General features: G+C 43.5%; 1 protein-coding gene across 4 annotated transcripts in view; it reads right to left on the minus strand.

The window, feature by feature from the left end:
* Positions 1-14,360, minus strand: part of slc38a4 (solute carrier family 38 member 4) — a 120,502-nt gene extending 106,142 nt beyond the window's left edge. For 2 of the 4 annotated variants that reach the window (XM_080191260.1, XM_080191256.1), the window contains exon 1: positions 14,018-14,360. The gene's annotated coding sequence lies outside the window, so the exon portion shown is untranslated. Of the gene's footprint in view, positions 1-10,840; positions 10,900-14,017 lie in introns of all 4 variants that reach the window. The other 2 variants (XM_080191258.1, XM_080191259.1) reach the window with 2 other exon arrangements.
* Between the last annotated feature and the right edge of the window lie 5,908 nt (positions 14,361-20,268).

Raw genomic sequence — 20,268 nt, forward strand, 5'->3', positions numbered from 1 at the left:
AAATCAAATCATTCCACCTTTTTAATCAGGGATCAAAATCATTGTCTAAAGTATTTATTGGCCAAGGAATTTGCAGGTACATAACAACTGCACAGTGAGGGATCTTTTTGTTTAGGTTACTGTAAACAGATTTTTAGAATACATATTTGCAGGTGCACTGTAAAGCAAAAGAAAGGATATAGTTCAATTTCAATTAAGTTTAAATGTTATTAACTTGCCAAAAAAAATCAAATTACAATACCTGAACTTCTGTTTCTTGTAGAGAGATTTCTTGATTATTTTCTGTGTTTTGTCTATGGAAAACTTCTGGAAATTTAATCACTGCTAAAGGTGATTAGAACATGTTTTATTTGGTTGCTAGAGTGAAATATATTTATTAGCAAACCAAATAAAATAGTTACTAGAATAGGCAAATTAAAAGTGAAACGTTATTTATTAGTGTCACAAGTAGACTAATTTAACACTGCAGTGAAGTTACCATGAAAATCCCCCAGTTGCCTGTTCGGGTACACTGAGGGAGAACTTAGCATGGCCAATGCACGTAACCAACATGTCTTTTGGACTGTGGGAGGTAACCGGAGCATCGGTGACCTAAACCAGGAATCGAACCCGGGTCCCTGGTGCTGAGATGCAGCAGTGCTAACCCTCTGGGCCACTGTGCCACCCAAAGTATAATTTCTGGGAAATAGCAGTGATTTTTCTTGAGACCTTGCCCAGGTGAAAGGGCAGGAAATAAAGCCTTTTGTTTTATGTACTTATAGACTAAGATAATCACAATTAGCTGCCTGTAACTGATAATGTAGGTGAATAAGTACCGTTATGTTGTATAATGACTAACAACTCACGCACTTTCAATTACTTTCATGGATCAATTGGGAAGCAGGAGGTAACAGTTTGGTATGTTTGTCATTTCAAAGGTAAATCTCTCACATATGTTGACACTCACCACAGAGATGTGACTTTGCTGGCTCAAGGCACATTCACAGGTTGGAACGTGTGGAGGTGATGGTCCAATGGTTTTATCACTAGGCTATTAATCCAGAAACTCAGCTAATGTTCTGAGGACCTGAGTTCGAATCCCACCATGGCAGATGGTGGAATTTGAAATCAATCAAAAATATCTGGAATTAACAATCTGCTGATGACCATGAAACCATTGCCAATTGTTAGAAAAACCCATCTGGTTCACTAATGTTCTTTAGGAAAGGAAACCTGCCTTCCTTACCTGGTCTGGCCTACATGTTGCTCTTAATTGCCCTCCAAGAGCAAATAGAGGTGAGCAATAAATGCTAGCCAGCCAGCAACGCTTATATCCCATTAATGAATTAAAAACAAATCATGTAGCTAAGGATTTTCCAAATGGGGAGGTAGTTGGAACCCAGAGACTTGAAGGATGTCCAATGCTCCATTTAGGGGATGCAGTCAAGCGTGATGTGACCTAAACACCAACATATTGATTATCATGGAATCATAGAAACCCTACAATGCAGAAAGAGGCCATTCAATCCATCAAGTCTGCACTGAAAACAATCCCATCCCAAGCCCTATCCCCACAACCCACATACATTTACCCTGCTAATCTCTCTAACCTACACATCCCAGAATGCTAAGGGGTAATTTATCATGGCCAAACAACCTAACCTGCACATCTTGGGACTGTGGGAGGAAACTGGAGCACCGGGAGGAAACCCATAGAGACGCGGGGAGAATGTGTAAACTCCACACAGATAGTGGCCTAAGCTGTGAATCGAACTCAGTTCCCTGGAGCTGTGAGGCTGCAGTGCTAACCAATGTGCCACTGTGCCACCCTTATGTTTTGGCTTCTGCCTATGGAAAACCTCTGGAACTCCACTGGCTGTTAAAGATAATTCAAACAGGTTGTATTTGGTTGCTATGGTGAAATACTTTTATTAGCAAACCATGCAAAATAGTTCATAGAATGGACAAAGTAAAGTATAATATCTGGGAACTTGAGAGATACTTGACAATGACAGAAAGAAATGCTATCATCAGCTATGGGCCAGCAGTGCTAGCATGTAATCCGTGGCATGGCAATAGATGCCAACATGAAAACAAACCCAGAATGTCAATGATAATCACTTCATGTGCAATTATATGGGAAACAGGAATTACTGGTAAGGTCCAATCATGCCCGTTGCCAATGAAATGACTAGCTTGCTAAGCCATCTCAGAGGGCAGTTAAAAGTCAGTTATTGTGAATCTGATGTTGCACGCCAGGCAAACTAGTCACAGGTGGAAGATTTCCTTCACAAAAGGATGTTTGCAAACCAGATGAGTTTTCATTACAATCAGAGAGCAAAGAACAAAGAAAATTACAGCACAAGAACAGGCCCTTCGGCCCTCGAAGCCTCCACCGACCATGCTGCCTGACTCAACTAAAACACCCTAACCTTCCCTCTGTTCCCATTCTATTCGTATACTTGTCAAGACACCCCTTAAAAGTCACTACCGTATCTGCTTCCACTACCTCCCACGGCAAAGAGTCCCAGGCACTCACTACTCTCTGTGTAAAAAATCTGCCTCATACATCTCCTTTAAACCTTGCCCCTCGCACCTTAAACCAGTGTGTGCCCCCTAGTAATTGATTCTTTCACCCTGGGAAAATGCTTCTGACTAGCCACTCTGTCCATGCCCCTTATAATCTTGTAGACTTCTATCAGGTTTCCCCTCAACCTCTATCGCTCCAATGAGAACAAACCAAGTTTCCCCAACCTCCTCTCATAGCTAATGTCCTCCATACCAGGCAATTTCCTGGTAAATCTTTTCTGTACCCTCTCCAAAGTCTCCACATTTTTGTGGTAGTGTGGCCAAGTATGGCCTAACTAAGTTCTACAAAGTTGCAACATGACTTGCCAATTTTTAAACTGAATACGCCAACCAATGAAGACAAGCATGCCATATGCCTTCTTGATACTTCTCCACCTGCATTGCCACTTTCAGTGACCTGTGTATCTGTACACCCAGATCCCTTTGCCTATCAATACTCTTAAGGGTCCTGCCATTTACTATATATTTCCTATCTGTATTAGAGCTTCCAAAATGCATTACCTCACATTTTTCTGGATTAAACTCCATCTGCCATTCCTCCGCCCAAGTCTCCAACTGATCTATATCCTGCTGTATCCTCTGATGGTTCTCATTGCTATCTGCAAATCCCCCAAACTTTGTGTCGTCCGCAAACTTACTAATCACCAAGTTACATTTTCCTCCAAATCATTTATATATATTACAAACAAATCAAGGATAGTTTCATCGTCACCATTACTGAGACTAAGTTTAAGTTTATTTATTAGTTTCACAAGTAGACTTATAGTATCACTGCATTGAAATTACTGTGAAAATCCCCTAGTCACCACACTCACTGCCTGTTCGGGTACACTGAGGGAGGATTTAGTACGGCTAATGCACCTAACCCACAAGTCTTTCGGCCTGTGGGAGGAAATCGGAGCGCCCGAAGGAAACCCACTCAGGCACAGGGAGACCGTGCAGAGTCTGCACAGGCAGTGACCCAAGCCAGCAATTGAACCCTGGTCCCTGGTGCTGTGAGGCAACAGTGTTAATTGCTGTGTCACCGTGCCACCCACTCAGGTTATATTCCAGATTTATGACATGAATTTAAATACTACCACAATAACTACCATGGTGGGATTTGATCACATGTCCCCAGAACATTAGCCTGGGTCCCTGCATTGCTAGTCGAGTTACATTAACAATATAACACCATCCCTTCCCCAGTCATTGTGGCTAAACCTGCACTGCAATGTGCCATATAAAACTTTCGCATCCTCAGTGGATTTGATTTGTTGTGTGTTTATAATCTCATGCAGATGGAAGGATGCTGAAGGGAATTTGTGGGCTTGTGTGAAACTGCTATAAAAATCCATTGACTCAACAATGCCTTCCAGGTCTAATCTACATGAAACCATTTTAATGCCCTTAAAAAAAAGCACAGCAAGTCATTACTTTGCTACATTCCCAAGTGAGAGAGAGAGAAAAAAGACATTTGTTTCCGTGTGAAAAAGACATTGAAATTGTACGCAGGCCACTTCCTCAATTTAAACTGATTTAATCGTTTAAATGAATGCAAACTGTGTGAAAGTTCAGATAGTTTAACTAGCACTGCAGTAAATGATGTTGGGAAATGTTGAAATGTTTTGTGTTCCCATTCCTCATTGATCTGAAAATAATGTTCATTTAAAGAGTTTCAGCATTTGATATGATATGCACTGACTAGCTATAGTAATATGGGCAGAACTATGAATTACTGAAGTCTGTATTGGAGAGGGATAGTGAATCCAACAGTAGAGTAAGATTGAATACCAAAGTATTATTTCCTCTGGGTCACTTTATAGGTTCATGTGCTAAACATGGATAAAGAACTAATCTTCTTCAGTCACAAGAACAGAAAATGCTGGAAAATTTCATACATAAATGGCACAACCCTTAAGAGTATTGATAGACAGAGGGACCTGGGTGTACATGTACACAGCTCACTGAAAGTGGCAATGCAGGTGGAGAAGGTAGTCAAGAAGGCATACGACATACTTGCCTTCATTGGCCGGGGTATTGAGTTTAAAAATTGGCAAGTCATTTTGCAACTTTGTAAAACATTAGTTAGGCCACACTTGGTATATAGTGTTCAATTCTGGTCGCTACACTACGAGAAAGGTGTGGAGGCTTTGGAGAGGGTACAGAAAAGATTTACCAGGATGTTGCCCGGCATGGAGGGCATTAGCTATGAGGAAAGATAGGAGAAACTTGGTTTGTTCTCACTGGAATGACGAAAGTTAAGGGGCGACCTGATAGAAGTCCAGAGGATTATGAGGAGTATGGACAGAGTGGATAGTCAGAAGCTTTTTCCCAAGGTGGAAGAGTCAATTCCTAGGGGACACAGGATTAAGGTGCGAGGGGTAAGGTTTAAAGGAAATGTACGAGGGAAATTTTCTACACAGAGGGTGGTAAGTGCCTGGAGCTCGCTGCCGGGGGAGGTAGTGGAAGCAGATATGGTAGTGACTTTTAACAGGTGTCTTGACAAATACATGAATAGGATGGGAGTAGAGGGATATGGTCCCTTGAAGGTTGGGAGATTTTAGTTCAGTCGGGCAGCATGGTCGATACAGGCTTGGAGGGCCGAAGGGCTTGTTCCTGTGCTGCAATTTTCTTTATTCTTTGCTCTTTGTCTGACAGCATTTGTGTAAAGAGAGAACAGAGCTAGTGTTTTGAGTCTGGATGACTCTCTGTCAGCTGAAGCGATGAAGAGTTATCCAGACTCAATGTTGGCTCTGTTCTCTCTCCACAGATGTTGTCAGACCCATTGAGAGTTTCCAGCATTTTCTATTTTGCTTTTATCTTAATTTTCTTCAGTTATTATTACTTTCCCCCCCATCCCGCCTTACTTCCCCACCCTGTTGGTGATTGGATTTGAAATTGGGGCATTAACCTGCAAGAAGAAATGAGGCAATTGCGGCTATTGGGCTATCTTAATATTTTCTGCTACGACTGCACTTTCTGAACCGTGTGAACCTTTAAAAGGTATGGATAAAGTAGACGAGGAGTGGATGCTTCCTCTTGTGGGGCATTCTGGGATGAGAGGTCATAGTCTTAGGATAAAGGATAGCAAATTTAAAACAGAATTGAGGTGAAACAACTTTTCCCAAAGGATTATGTATCTGTGCAATTTGCTACTCCAAATTGCAGTGGATGCTGGGACAGTGAGTAAATTTAAGGCAAAGTTAGACAGATTTTTAATTGGTAATTCTTGAAGAGTTATGGAGAGAAGGCAGGAAAATAGAGATAGAACATAGAACATAGAACACTACAGCACAAACAGGCCCTTCGGCCCACAAGTTGCGCCGACCACATCACCTACCAACCTACAGACCTATCTATAACCCTCAATCTCATTAAACCCCATATACTCATCCAGAAGTCTTTTAAAAGACCCCAGCGAGTTCGCCTCCACCACCACTGACGGCAGCCGATTCCATTCACTCACCACCCTCTGAGTGAAAAACTTACCCCTAACATCACTTCTGAACCTCCCTCCCCGCACCTTAAATCTGTGTCCTCTTGTAGCGACCATTTCAAACCGGGGAAATAGCCTCTGAGAGTCCACCCTATCTATTCCTCTCAACATTTTGTAAACTTCTATCAGGTCGCCTCTCAACCTTCGTCTCTCCAGGGAAAAGAGTCCCAGCTCCCTCAACCTAACTTCATAAGGCATGCCTCCCAGTCCAGGCAACATCCTTGTAAATCTCCTCTGCACCCTTTCAATAGCTTCTACATCTTTCCTATAGTGAGGCGACCAGAACTGCGCACAATACTCCAAATGAGGCCTGACAAGGGTCTTATAAAGTTCCAGCATTACCTCCCGACTCCTAAACTCAATCCCTCGATTAATGAAGGCCAGTACACCATACGCCTTCTTGACCACCTCCTCCACCTGCGAGGCCGATTTAAGAGTCCTGTGGACCCGGACCCCAAGATCCTTCTGCTCCTCAACACTACTCAGACTTCTGCCCTTAATAGTGTACTCGTTCATCCCGCTGGTTCTGCCAAAATGGACGACAACACATTTATCCGCGTTGAAGTCCATCTGCCACTTCTCCGCCCAGTCCTGCATCCTATCTATGTCCTGCTGCAACTTTTGCCATCCTTCCAGATCATCCACAACACCACCAACCTTCGTGTCATCAGCGAGCATATGGGGAGCATATGGGGAGCATATGGGGAGCATATCAGCCATTTTCGAATGGTGGAGCAAACTCGATGGGTTGAACAACCTAATTCTGCTCCTATATTTTATGAATTTATGAACTTATAATGGGACGGATGCACTCAGGGTGAAAATACATTGGCATCTTTGCAACAAAATCTTGGATTACACAAAGTGCTTGACAAAAGCCATCAATTGTTGCCTGCCCCATGTCAGTCACAGGTCTGAATTTTATTAGCCTTGGGACAAGGAAATTGGACTCAGGTTTTCCAGTAAAATTCTGGTGGGACTCTTCAGAATGGATATGTTCTTGCTGCTGGCCAATTTCTCCTGGGACGGTTGGTCAGCAGGCTCAAGGGCAGCTGCAGCAGTGGCCAATTGAATGTCATTTAGAGGAGCATTTTAGGATCCGTAGAGTCTCATTGGCTCACAGCAAAAAGCAGCAAAGAGCTCAGCAGTGTGAGTGGTGGATGGAAGTGGAGGCTATTGAGAGCACCTACATTTTCAACACACACAGGCTAAAGAATCCCCCTAACCATCATGTTAGGAATAGGTTAACAGACCTTCCAATTAAGTCTTAATTTGATGTCAATTATTCAATAGAAGTCACTGTTATATAAAGGAGCCCTAGGTGGCACTGTTGGTGGTGAATTGTGTGCAGAGTGGGATCAAAGAAATAAAGATATTTTATGAACAAGCAGAACTTGTGTCCCCTTTACTAAGGGGACTTAGTAAGATAGAGGGTTATAGCCTAGTTGGTAGGGATATGTTCGGTGCAACTTGTGGGTCGAAGGGCTTGTTTGTGCTGTAGTTGTTCTATGTTTACAGCGACTGAGAGGCTTGAACAAATAATGATACCTGCTGTAACCAAAGGGACAGTGTAAGAAAGAGGTTTGTGTGAGGTCTAATACTGACAGGTACCATTTTCCCAGTAAACATAAATACTGTGGCTACAAGAGCAGGTCAGAGGCTGGGAACTTTGCAGCATGTAACTCACTTTCTAACTACCCAAAGCCTGCAGACTGTCTACTAGGCTCAAGTCTGGAGCGTGATGGAATATTCTCCACCTGCCTGGATGAGTACAGTTTCAAAAATATTTAGGAAGCTTGGCACCATCAAGACAAAACAGCCCAACTTGATTGACACCCCATTCACTAAACATTTGCTCCCTTCATCAGTACCAAAGTAGTTGAGGCCAAAATGTTGTGTGATTTCAATAAGAAATTAGATATTGGCCTTGAGTCTGAAGGGAATAAGGGATATGGGGGGTTTAAGGTGGGGTCAGGGTATTGAATTTAATGATTAGCCGTGATCAAAATGAATGACGGAACAAGCGTGAAGGGCTGAATGGCCTACTCCTGCTTCTAGATTCTATGTTTCTATCATTGCCACACAGTAATAGCAATGCATGCCATTTGAAAGATACACTGCAGTAACTCACCAAAGCTCCTTTGACAGTGCCTGCCTCTACCATCTAGGAGAACAATGGCAGCAGATTCACAGGAACACCATCATCTGCAACTTCCTCTCCAAGTCAATTATAATCCTGACTTGAAATTATGTTGGTACTCCTTCACTCTCACTGGGTCAACAGCCTGGAACTCCCCTCCTAACTCCTTATCAACATCACGGACTGCAGCAGCTCAGGAATGTAGCTCACCACCACCTTCTCAAACATAATTAGGGATGGACAATAAAAGGTGACCTAGCCAGTGATGCTCACAGCACACGGATGAATAAATAAAAGGAAAGTACAATATTTCAATGTTAATTTAAATACTATATTGTTCATTTTGGCTTCAATTAGCAAAATAGGAACTGAAGGTTGAATTTTCAATCCCGTTGGGAAAGTTTGTATCTTCGCAATCCTGACTCTGGAGAAAGTGTTTAGGTGTTCATTGCAAGAAGTGAGATAAAGGGATAACAGAGGTTGAGCCTGCTACCCTCTTGAAGAGTTCGGAGGTAGATAAAGGGGTTGCTGAGGCAGGCTGTTTAAAAGGCTCAAGTGCTTTGTCCCAATTATAATAAAAACAAAAAATATCCCTCCGGCCTTCATCCATTACACTCCTTACCCTGCACACTCCCCATGCCCCATCCATGCCAATTCATGTTACCTCATGCTCCCCTCCCTTCCTCCCCAAGGCGTTTTATAATTTCCATTCCAACCCAGGCCCCTCATACTTCCTATGGTCCCTAAAGCCTCCATGCCAACTTAGTTCCAACTTATACCAAGCCATGACCACCCACCCACCATACCTTCCTCTTACATCCTCCATGCCAACTCATCCAGTACCTGCTATGGACAGACCTCAGGAGCCATTGTGAGGTGAAATATAATAAAGTTCAAAGTGTCTAAAGTTCTAAAGAAGCAGATTTCACTATGTTAAAAAAAACTCTCATTGATAATATTTAAATCCCTGCTAGTTACTTAATCCCTCATAAAACAAACATTTCCTTCAAATAATAGAACCTCATGAAAACATAGATTGATATTAATAACTCCACATCAAAGTCAGCCAATCTCTTTTAAGTACTTGATTAAAACTGTGACCTTACCACCTGTCCCCCCACTGTGATAATGATAGGCTGTGGAAGGCGTGAGGCAGAATTAATCATGTCAACAAAAAAATGAGAGAGCAAGAACTGATTTATTTTCAACTGTTGGATTTTATCTTCAAAAATTTAAAGGACAGAAGATTTAAAAGACTGGACACTTGACAATTCCACAGAGCTAATCTACTTTTTTCAGGCATTTATTTCTATCCTTATCATTTCCAAAGAAGTATCTGTCCTTGTCCAAAAGTTATCTTACCTCTCCAATAAAGGCACCTTACCTCTGCAAAAGGAGAGGTAACTCCAGCAGCTTTAGACCTTTTTTTTTAACAAATGTTTAATGTTGGTAATAAACTGAAGGTAGTCAGAATGGTGTGATTAGAGCTAAAAATGGCAGACTAAGTTCTCTACAATACCTTTCTGCTTGCTGCTGAAAACGCAGAGAAAACCATGGCTTTCATAATCTTGGGTTGTTTACAGCTCATACTGGCCTTAAAATAAGATGCCATAAATGGAAAGCAGAAAGATTCCCATTTAATCATTGGCACTGCAATCAGTTAAATTGGTTTCCCCAACAATCATTTTGAATAAGAGATGTTAAATAACTGACACCTTACAGTAAACCATTAAAGAATTGAAAGGCAACAGTCTGAGAGTGAATGGATTACATAGTAGATCCTTCGGAAAACTGAAAGCAATACTCGACACTAAAACACCTCTTGGTTCAGACAGTGAGGATGGCTCTCATTCATTGATTCTGCTCTCCATATTGCATAAGAGGAGGCTATTTGAATACAACCTTGAATGAATGAACTCCATTCTAAACTGCAGAGCAATTTGGCAGATATCCTTGTAAGACATTGCAAAACATTTTGTGTTAATTTTTAAAGGCAGCTGTGGATACCTTTAGAACCTAAAGTGGAAAGGATGTGAAGGGATTGGGGGAGCACAGAAATGATTCACTAGAGTGATTCCAGGGATGAGGAGCTTCAGTTAGGCGGAGAGATTGGAGAAAGTAGGACTGTTTTTCTCTGGAGAAGAGAAGATTGGAGAGGAAATTTGATATCAAAATCATGAGACAGAGTGAATAGGGAGAAAAACTGTTTGCATTGTTGAAAGGATTGGGAACAAGGGTGCACATATTTAAAGTAATGGGCAAAAGAGCAATAGTATCATAGTATCCCTACAGTGCAGAAGGAGGCATTTGACCCATTGAGTGTCTACTAATTCTCCAACAGAGAATCCCTATCCCCATAGCTCCATGTATTTACCCTACTAATTCCCCTAACCTGCACATCTTGTGGTACTAAGGGACAACTGAGCATGGACAATTCACCTAACTGGCACATCTTTGGATTGTAGAAGGAAACCAGAGCACCAGGAGGAAAGCGTCGCAGACATGGGGAGAACGTGCAAACTTCACATAGACAGTGACCCAATTGAACATGAATCCCTGGCATTTGAAGCAGCAGTGTTAACTACTATTTCACCGTGCCTCATAAAGAGTGACTTTTTCATGCCTGTGAGTAGTTGAGGTCAGGGAGGCACTACCTGAGAGCGTAGTGGAGGCAGGTTCCATTCAACTATTCAAAAAGGAGTTGGATCATTATCTGAAAAGGAAGAACGCATAGGGTTATAGGAGAATGGCATTAGGTGAATTGCACGTTGGGCTCGGACAGCCAGCTCAGTTATGATGGGCTGAATGGCCTCCTGCTTTTCCTGTAACAATTCTGTATTTCAATGGGCATTCTGTACAAAATCAAACTAAGCCTCACTGTCCTGCTGCAGCTGCTCTGGTAAATTTCAATACAGCTGCTTGATGTTACAATGATGGGCACTTTGGAAAGTGGGCGTTAATTTAATTGCAATTCAAGAGCATAAACAAACTCATTTTCCACAGAATAAAGAGCTGTTGTACAATACTGATGATTTATAAGAACAAATTTCAGTGATTTGCAAATGAATGAAAGTCACTGATAGTGCCACAGACTGCAACATGTTATCAGTTGTCCTTTTTTGTATGTGCGTAGAATTCATAGAATCCCAACAGTTCAGAAGAGGCCATTCGGCCCATTGTTTCTGCACTGACTCTTTTGCAGATTATCTTACCTAGGCCCTCTTCCCCACCCTATCCTCTTAACCATCTAACCGACACATCTTGGGAGACTTAGGGGCAATTTAACAAGGCCAATCCAATTAACAGTAGCAAAATGGCTAGCACTGCTGCCTCACAGTGCCAGGGTCCTGGGTTCAATACCGGCCTAGGGTGACTGTCTGTGTGGAATCTGCAGTTCCCCGGTGCCTGTGTGTGTTTCCTCCAAGTATTCCGGTTTCCTCCCACATCCAAAGATGTGCTTGTTAGGTTCATTGGCCATGCCAAATTGCTCCTTAGTGTCGGGGGATAGCAGCGCAAATACATGGAGTTATGGAGATAGGGCCTGGGTGGGATTGTTGTCAGTGCAGCTCGATGGGCTGAATGGCCTCCTTCCACACTGTATGCATGGATAGGTTGTAAATGCCAGCCATGTTCATGTACCAAGAGTAAGTATGTAAAGAAAACCAGGTATGTAACTGATATAAAGTGGTTTTAACCTTATCCGTAACACTGGGGCGGCGCAGTGGCACAATGGTTAGCATTGCTGCCTCACAGTGCTAGGGACTGGGGTTCGATTCTAGCCTCGGATCACTGTCAATGTGGCGTTTGAACATTCTCCCCATGTCTGTGTGGGTTTCCTCCGGGTGCTCCGGTTTCCTCCCACAGTCCAAAGATGTGCGGGTTAGGATTATTGGCCATATTAAGATAGCCATAGTGTCAGGCGGATTAGCAAGGTAAATGAGGGTTACAGGTATAGGGCCTGCGTGGGATTGTGGTCAGTGCAGACCCTTTGGGCCGAATAGCCTCCTTCTGTACTGTAAGGATTCTATGATTCCCCAAGTTAACATGCATCCTGTCTATGCCAGTTGTCACAATATGATCAATTGCTAGTTTGGAGCTACACTAACCCCAGAGAGCAAAACGCGTGGACTTCAGTCTGTATGGGAAAGAGCTTGCTGGTGATCATACAAGAAAAGGATGTTGGACAAAATGTAACAGCGGAGACAAGGAAAAAAAAACTAAGGAAAAAAAAACACTAGCGCTGAACTTCCACTTGGCATGAATAATGAAATGTGACTTCTATTCCAGTCATGTGGGGTCGCTTTTGTTCTAGGCTTGCTGGAAGGCGCACTGAACTTGATACTGTTTTTCCTTATAGCCGAGAACAATTTAAATGAGCTCCAACAGGGCTCAAATACTTTAAATGTTTCCTTATTAGTGCTTAGCTCTGTTTCGCTGTGTGTCGGTCTGATTGAGGGAAGCATTGGGGTTCAAGTTTACTCAGTGAAAGCTCCACACCAGTGTTTCACTCAGCAAGGGGCCTCCAGCAAATGCTCCTTTTATTTGAATGTTGGAATTCTCTGAAAACGTTCTAACACGGATGAGGAAAAACAGCAATCAATAATTTCAATAAGTTGCAATAAAACGCTGAGTACTTTATAGCTTTAGTGAGAGAGCCTGTGGCTATTTTATAAATGCAGAACCCCAGGTATTTGACGCCTTTGTGCTTAATGTGCCCAGTTTACAGCAAACTGGAGAGGGACTAACTCCTTCCAACAGGATGCTGCTAAACCAATTTTAAGATAGTTTGCTAAACTAGTAATCCAGAGAGGAAGCAAGGGAATTTTCTTTTTAAACAGTGAGTTTTTGTTATCTATAATAGATTGTGGAATCTGATTCAATATTAATTTGCAAAAGGGAATTGAATTGATTAAAGTTTATTTATTAGTGTCACAAGTAGGCTTACATTAACACTGCAATGAAGTTACTGTGAAAATCCCCTTGCCGCCACACTCTGGCACCTGTTCGGGTACACTGAGGGAGTATTTAGCATGGCCAATCCACCTAACCAGCATGTCTTTCAGACAATGGGAGGAGACCGGAACAGCCAGAAGAAACCCACGCAGACATGGAGAGAATGTGCAGACTCCACACAGATGGTGACCCAAGCCAGAAATCGAACCAGTTCCCTGGCGCTGTGAGGCAGCAGTGCTAACAATTGTGTATCCTGCCACCCAAGTGGAAAGGGGGACCTGGAAAGGAGAAATTTGCAAGGCTGAGGAAAATCCAGGGGAGTGGCGGACTAATTGGGAAGCTCTTTCAAAAGTGCTGGCATAGGCATGATGGGTCAAATGGCCTCCTTCTGGGCTGTAATATTCTAAGATCAGGTTCTAGTATGTGGTTCTACAATACCTGGCACCTTGGCAGACATATGAAACTGAGCAGATTGTGCACCCAAGTCAAAATGTTTCGAAGCTCATAGCCTTTCCCCCATGAGTCATATTTCCAGACTCCTGTATTCACAGGAGGGAGTACCGTTTGCAGGAAATGCATTGCGGGAAGCGATGGGTACACAGCAATGACAATAAAAAAGCAGGAGGAGCGTAAAATGGATTGTTGATATGCTATCAGCTCATTAAGTAGATTGTACAAAATCAGAATAATAACACCCATCCTCAAGTCAACATGCACATTGCTTTTGAATATTGGAAGAGAGTCAAACAAGTTAAAGCCTGTTTCCCATCAACAGTTGTTATCCCTTCATTTTAAGGCATTTCTCTGTGACATGATTATTTGATAATGGAGGAAGACTGAAAGAATGATTTCTACAATATCTAGGCTGATTTCTTTACCTCTGGCTCACGACACCTCAGACAGTCACAAATATCAACAAAGGAAGTATTGACCACGTTGTAATTTCACCTTGAAGCAATCCATCAGATGCCTGGACACATTGGGATGTATCTTACAGCACAGCTCCGCTCAGATCTCCAAGATAATCACTGTTTGCTGCATGCTACATAATATTATCATCTAATGAAGCTCAAGCATTGGGTAGATAGTAATAAAAGGGCAGAGCACGATAGTGATGAGGACCCAGGCAAATTTTTGCTGATCCTTCTTGGAAAGCAGGAGGAACCATAAAGCAAGTTCTCAAGAGTCAGCAAGACGAGAAAGAATAAGAAGGGAAGATTAGCTCGGAGCTTTATAACTCCCCCAGTTCAGTGAATAATCTCAATGCTACTTTGTCCTATGTAACATATTCAGGCAGACAGGGGGCCAAACGGAGGGAGATCTCTCATGGTTTGTGTGTGTTCACTTAGATCACGTGAAGATTTTCTCTGCCAGCAAAGACAAAGAACTGAGATACTGGATGTTGGAAGAGCGTAGTGTTGGATGAAAACCAAGTGGGAACACTGCATCAGAGTTTGCACGCGAATCAAGGAACACACATCATATGGACTAATCATATATTAAGCTTGCCTTCAGAGTTCATCTTGAGCATCAACCGACACCGTTTGGAGTGCTAATGGTAAAATGTGCTTCAGTACGTGCATACGGTGTTGGAAAATGCTGTTTTCTGAGGGGTTAGTTCACAGCCTCAGTCAGGATGTAACAGAACGGCAGGAAACTGTTAGCACACTGCATACTTTATCCATCTATTTGATATGGTTCAGTGCTCTCTATCCTTTCTTTGGCAGACTTCCTAAGGCTATTCAGGGGCTTTGCCTCATTGGCTTCCAAAGCTGCTCAGAGACAACTGGGATAGTCAATCCCAGGTTAAGTAATGGTTTCTCGGAGCGGAGGGCGGGGATCCTGAAATGGCTCACTTTGCCACAAAGTGTCTCTTAAAGCCTCCATTTGAAAACAGAGCTGATTTATTTTTTCATGTAAGCAGTTTTCCAGATTAATGTTTAATCTGCCGTTTCAATGGGGGAGGTGATGGCGTAGTGGTGTTATCACTCGACTCTTAATCCAGAAACCCAGAAAACGTTCTGGCGACCTGGGTTCGAATCCCACCATGGCAGATGATGGAATTTGAAATCAATAAAAAGAAAATCTGGAATTAAGAATCCACTGATGACCATGAAACCATTGTCGATTGTAGGAATAGCCCATCTGGTTCACGAATGTCCTTTAGGTAAGGAAATCTGCTGTCCTTACCTGGTCTGGCCTACATGTGACTCCAGAACCACAGTAATATGGTTGAGTCTCAACTGTCCTCTGATAATGGCCTAGCAATCAACTCAGTTGTAGCAATTGCTACAAAGTCTTGACAAAGAAATGAAACTGGCTGGAACACCTGACATCAACCTAGGCACTGGAAAAGACAATGGCAAAACAAACAGCCCTGTCATCACTGCAAAGTCCTCCTTACTAACATCTGGGGGCTGGTGTCAAAATTGGGAGAGTTGTCTCAAAGACTAGTCAAGCAACAGCCTGACATAGTCATTCTCACAAAATCATACCTTACAGATAACGCCCCAGACACACCACTACTATCCCTGGATACCGACAGGACAGACCCAGTGACACAGTGGTATACAGTCGGGAGGGAGTTCCCCTGGGAGCCCTTAACATCGACTCCGGACCCCATGAAGTCTCATGGCTTCAGGTCAAACATGGGCAAGGAAACCTCTTGCTGGTTACCACGTACTGTCCTCCTTCGGCTGATCAGTATTCCTCCATGTTGAACAACACTTGGAGGAAGCGTTGAGGATGGCAAGTGTACAAAATGTACTCTGGGTGGGGGATTTCAATATCCACCACCAAGAATGGCTCAGCAGCAGAACTACTGATCGAGCGGGTTGAGACTGAAAGGATATAACGGCTAGACTAGGTCTGCAGCAGGTGGTGAAGGAACCAACAAGGGGAAAAAACATACTTGACCTCATTCTTCCCAATCTGCTGACTGCAGATACATCTGTCTATGATAGTATTGGTGAGAGTGACCATCGCACAGTGCTTGTGGAGATGAAGTCCCACCTTCACACTGAGAATAACCTCCATCGTGTTGTGTGGCATTATCACCATGCTAAATGGAACAGACTTCGAACCAATCTAACAACTCAAGACTGGGCATCCAAAGGCACTGTGGGCCATCAACAGCAGCGGAACTGTACTTCAGCACAATCTGCAACCTCATGGCCTGACATATCCCCCATTCAACCATTACCATCAAGCCAGGGGATCAACCCTAGTTCAATGGAAAATTCAGGAGGGCATGTCAGGAGCAGCAACAGGCATATCTAAAAATGAGGTGTCAACCTGTTGAAGCTACCAAACAGAACTACTTGCATGCCAAAATCGCAAAAACAACAAGTGATAGACAGAGCTAAGCGACACCACAACCAATGGATCAGATCTAAGCTCTGTAATCCTTCCACATCCAGTCGTGAATGGTGGTGGACAAATAAACAACTCACTGGGGGAGAAGGCTCCACAAATATCCCCATCCTCAATGATGGAGGAGCCCAGAAGATCAGTGCAAAAGATAAGGCTGAAGTATTCGCAATAATTTTCAGCCAGAAGTGCCGAGTGAACGATCCATCTCGGCCTCCTCCAGTGGTCCCCAGCATCTTAGATGCCAGTTTCCAGCCAATTCGATTCACTCCATGTGATATCAAGAAACAATGGTATCACATGGAGGATGCATTGGATACTACAAAGGCAATGGGCCCAGATAACATTCCAGCAATAGTACTGAAGTCTTGTGCTCCAGAACTTGTCACTCCCCTAGTTACAACACTGGCATCTACCCAACAATGTCAAAAATTGCCCAATTATGTCCTGTACACAAAAAGTAAGACAAATCCAACCTGGCCAATCCACCCAAACTGTCCATTCTCGATTATCAGTAAAGTGATGGAAGGGGTCAATAACAGTGCTATCAAGCAGCACCTACTCAGCAATAACCTGCTCAGTGATGCCCAGTTTGGGTTCCACCAGGGTCACTCAGCTCCTGACATCATTACAGTCTTCGTTCAAACATTGACAAAAGTGTTGAATTCCAGAAGTGAGACAAGAGTGACAGCCCTTGACATCGAGGCCCCATTCAACTGAGTGTGACATCAAGGAGCTCTCGCAACACTGGAATCAATTGGTATCAGGGGTCAAACTTTCCGCTGGTTGGAGTCATACCTGGTGCATAGGAAGATGGTCATGGTTGTGGAGGTTCCGTCATCTCAGCTCCAGGACATCTCTGCAGGAATCCCTCATGTTAGTGTCCTTGGCCCAACAATCTTCAGCTACTTCATCAATGACCTTTCCACCATCATAAGTTCAGAAGTGGGGATGTTTGGCAATGATTGCATAATGTTAGCACCATTCGTGACTCCTTCTCAGATACTGAAGTAGTCCATGTTCAATGCAACAAGATCTGGACAATATCCAGATATTGACAAGTGGCAAATAACATTCATGCCACACAAATGCCAGGCAATAACCATCACCAAAAGTGACACTGTAACCATCACCCTTTGACATTCAATATGTAACCATCACTTAATCCCCCAGTGTCAACATCTTTGAAGTTACTATTGACCTTCAACTCACCACATTAACACAGGTTTATGTGACTAAGAATACTGCAATGAGTAACTCATCTCCTGACTCCCCAAAACCTATTCACCATCTTCAAGGCCCAAGTCAGGAGTGTGAGGGAATACTCCCCACTTGCCTGGATGGGTGCAGCTCCAACAGCACTCAAGAAGCCAGACACCATCCAGGACAAAGCAGTCTGCTTGATTGGCATCACATCTACAAACATTCAATCCCTCCACCACCGACGCTCAGTAACAGCAGTGTGTTCTATCTACAAGATGTACTGCAGCAATTCATCAAAGGTCTTTAGACGGCACCTTCCAACCCACAACCACTTCCATCTAGAAAGACAAGGGAAGTAGATAAATAGGAATATCACCATCTACAAGTACCCCTCCAAGCCACTCACCATCCTGACTTGGGAATATATCATCGTTCCTTCGCAGTCGCTTGGTTAAAATCCTGGAATTCCCTCCCTAACAGCATTGTGGGTCAACCCACAGCACATGGATTGCAGCGATTCAAGAAGGCAGCTCACCACCACCTTCTCAAAGGCAACTAGGGACGGACAATAAATGCTGGCCAGCCAGCAATGCCCATGTCCCATGAATACATAAAAAGAAATAGCAACTGTTGTCCTGAAGAACTGCAGCCTCCTGCTTTTCCCTCTGACCCCACCCCCACTACCCCATTGAAAGTAAACTTCAAACAGGCTTAATCAAACTGGGAATGATGGAATAAAAAACTGAAAATGGAGGGAGATGGTGTGTAGTGGTAATGTCACTGGACTAGTAATCCAGCGATGTAGGGCATAGGCTCGATTCCCACCACAGCAGTTAGAGGAGGTGATGGCCTAATGATATGATCTTTGGACCATTAATCCAGAAGCTCGGCTAATATTCTGGGGACCTGGCATCGAATCCTGCCATTGGTGGAATTTGAATTCAATAAAAAGTTCAGAACCTACTGATGACCATGAAACCATTGTCAATTGTCAGAAAAAAAACCCATTTGGTTCACTAATGTCCTTTAGGGAAGGAAATCTATTGTTCTTACCTGGTCTGGCCTACATGTGCCTCCAGGGCCACAGGTTGACTCTCAACTATCCTCTAAGGGCAAAAAGGGATGGGCAATAAATGCTGGCCAGCCAGTGACAACCATCCTCCCCCGCTGGCCCACCCTGATCTCCCCAAACCACCTGCACCCGTTGATAGTCTTGACCTGGCCTGATCCCATCCCAAACTGGATGGTCACCATTACCCCATTCCCTCACTCTACCACCAATTCTTTTGCAGAGTGGCAATAGGATCCCCTACCCCCATCAGCTCCCCTCCATAGATTCCCTCCCCCAATAGGCCCTGCCCCTAATAGGACCCACCCCTTTGACACTGCCTGATGCTTGGCAGGCAGTGCCAAGGTGGCCCTTGGATATTGCCAGTTTGTCCCTTGGGCAGTGCCAGGGGGCCAGACCTCCTGGGGAGGCCTCTATGGCCTCCATTCACTCCAGCAAGATTGGCCTGCCTGCTCCCTGTTCGCGAGGAACTGTTATAAACCCTGCTGGAGTGAACCACTCCTGGTGGGAGGGGAGAGATGGTAATGATACTTAAATGCAGAATTCAATATTTAACTCAACGCCAACTTCTGGTGTGGCGCTGAGGACTTCAAAAAACTTGGAGCCAGAGACATATGAGGGCTGTGGTGCCCAGCAGGGAGCTCGCTATAGGGCATCCACTAATGCTTCCTGGCCCGTTACATCGCTAGACAGCACAACCAGCTGGGAGAATTCCTGCCGGAGTATTATCAGTTAGACAAGGTTTGATTCATGTCAAGCTTTACACTTGCCATTTCTCACTCTCAATCACTTAGTTTTTACCTCCACTACGCAGAAATCAACATCAGGCATCAACCTGGTGAAGGATTTCTTGATGGTGATCTTACATTTACCTTTTGTTTGTTTGCATCTTTGTCCCTCTCTGGCTGACAGTAGTTTTTGGAGGGGTGGTATTTACCCGCACGCTCGATATTCCAAGACAGAAGGCACAAATAGTACCTCTGAATTCATTCCCTGGTTCGTCAAATCAAATTGAAACATCTCACTTTGGACAGCAATGTAAAGCAGCCTGCTGCTGACACCTGCTGTAAGTTTTCCGTCTCTTCCGAAGGCTCATTTCGGAGCTGTGGCTCACTAATTGTTAACAGTTAACAGAGTTTAATTCAGGATTTAAAATCAGCCAATTACAGAGAAACCGCTACTCTGATCATGTGCTCTGATCACATGATCAGCTCTTAAGGACAAAACCATATTTTCCCATTGCTGGCATTTTAGCTGAGGATATTATTGTGTTACTATACAGAAGAAAATCTTTAAAAGAAGAAAATTATAATTCACTTTTTTCATTTCTGCACTGGAGAAAGTGCAGAGAATTGCCAGGTTGCTGTCTGGGATGGAGCATTTAAATTATGAAGAGAAGTTGGATAAGTTTGGGTTGTTTTCTTTGGAGCAGAGAAGACTGAGGGGCAACCTGATCGAGGTGTATAAGATTATGAGGGTTATGGACAA

This window comes from Carcharhinus amblyrhynchos, chromosome 6, assembly GCF_965287045.1.
Source record: "Carcharhinus amblyrhynchos chromosome 6, sCarAmb.v2.hapA, whole genome shotgun sequence".
Lineage (NCBI taxonomy): Eukaryota > Metazoa > Chordata > Chondrichthyes > Carcharhiniformes > Carcharhinidae > Carcharhinus > Carcharhinus amblyrhynchos.